At 29.0% G+C, this 1,638-nt stretch overlaps 1 long non-coding RNA gene across 1 annotated transcript; it reads right to left on the bottom strand.

Moving 5' to 3' along the window:
• Window positions 1–1,174: 1,174 nt before the first annotated feature.
• On the bottom strand, window positions 1,175–1,424 carry LOC136077802 (uncharacterized). The gene is made up of 2 exons (XR_010637295.1): window positions 1,319–1,424; window positions 1,175–1,230 (listed from the first exon to the last, which is right to left on the bottom strand). It is a non-coding gene; the product is annotated as an uncharacterized LOC136077802 (long non-coding RNA).
• Window positions 1,425–1,638: the final 214 nt, after the last annotated feature.

The following is a 1,638-nucleotide window of genomic DNA, read 5'->3' as shown; positions in this document are numbered from 1 at the left end:
GATGCTATGCTGATGTCATGGTATGCTGATGTCACAGAATGTTTAATACCCATTAATTGAAAAATTTTATGGTTAAGCTATACATAAAAAATAATAAAAAAAACCAATAAAATAAATTTTCAATAACACAAAGAAAACAAAAGTTTTAGAAACCTTTTTAGCCTTTACCTCATTCACAAATTGTCTTCCTTGATCAATAATTACTTTTTTTGGTGGACCATAAGTATGAAAAGTGTTAACCAAAACAGTAGCTACAGCAGCAGCAGATTTTTCAGGCAATGCTCTAGCAACAATCCATTTTGTAAACAAATCTGTTATTGTTAAAACATATTTATTGCCATTCACTGTTTCAGGTAATGGGACCAATTATATCTAATCCTAAAACTGCCCATCTTTCAGTAGCCTGAATTGGGTGTAGTTGTGGCGCAATTGTTTTTATTTTTTCAAATGATTGACATTGTTTACATGTCTCGATCTATAATAGACTACATATTATTTAATTAGAGAAATACAATTTATAGTGTATATTATAGTTGCATGTATAATTTAAATTTTATATTAATAATGAAAGTTACATGTTTATTATCTTTATATTATTAAGAAAATAAACATATAGCTATCGTAAAAAGCAAATAGTACTTAACCCATGCTTCCAGATAAGATGTAATTGACATCCAATAGTCCAAATTTTTAATTTTATTTTGAGTTCTTACTATTCCCTGGTGTGCCCCACGAGCATCATTATGACATTTTTCAAGAACCCTTTTTCTTTCTTTTTGACTATACAAAACAAGTCTTAGAGATTCATCTTGAATATAGTACAAACGTCCATCTAAATATTCAACCAAATTTTAAAACTTAGTTCAAACATATGTTAAAAGCCTAAACTTAAAACAAAATATTTAAAACTAAGTGGAAAGTATTAGATACTGTCATATTGTGTTATTGCAATATTGTTATTATATTTAGATTATGTATATTGTGTTCCATTTTAATTAGATAATATAATAAGAACCTTACTACTAAATTACTTGTATTAGTCTTGATCGGGTCCACTACAGATACCAAATAATTAAAATTCACTTGCCTATTCCTTTAAATTTCTGTCAGCTATTCTGAGCCCACGTTTTTCACTGTTCAAAACAGTATTTGCATACTTTCCTTCTAATACGTATTGTCTTATCTCTTCGAGACGTAGCTCTTGAGATTTTGCATTGATCTTAGGCATTGCTTAAGAATAAATATAAAAATAATATATCATACTTGGCATGAAAGTTATTAATTTATTTATTAAAACCTAATGTAAATTTAAACTCACTTCTAATCAGGATAGGAAGAAAATTTACGGGTGTTGTTGTTTAGTTTGTATGGGGTTGTTTAGTTATTTCGGGTGGCCTCTTTAACCAATCGGCGTGCGACTTGGAAATAAAGTATGGGGGAATAAAGTTGTACGACACCGGACTGCCGGAATTTATTTTTCACCTTTAATTTAAGACCTGTGACAGGCTGTGTAAATTAAATCAAAAATTATTATATTACATTACATACAATCATTAGACTTTCTAAAAGCAACCAGTAATACAGGTTATAGTCGGTCTGTAACTTAATTTATGGTGGCTGTTTTCAACAATTTAAAGT

This window comes from Hydra vulgaris, chromosome 03 (genome assembly GCF_038396675.1).
Source record: "Hydra vulgaris chromosome 03, alternate assembly HydraT2T_AEP".
NCBI lineage: Eukaryota > Metazoa > Cnidaria > Hydrozoa > Anthoathecata > Hydridae > Hydra > Hydra vulgaris.
This window is presented reverse-complemented; position numbering and strand designations above follow the sequence as displayed.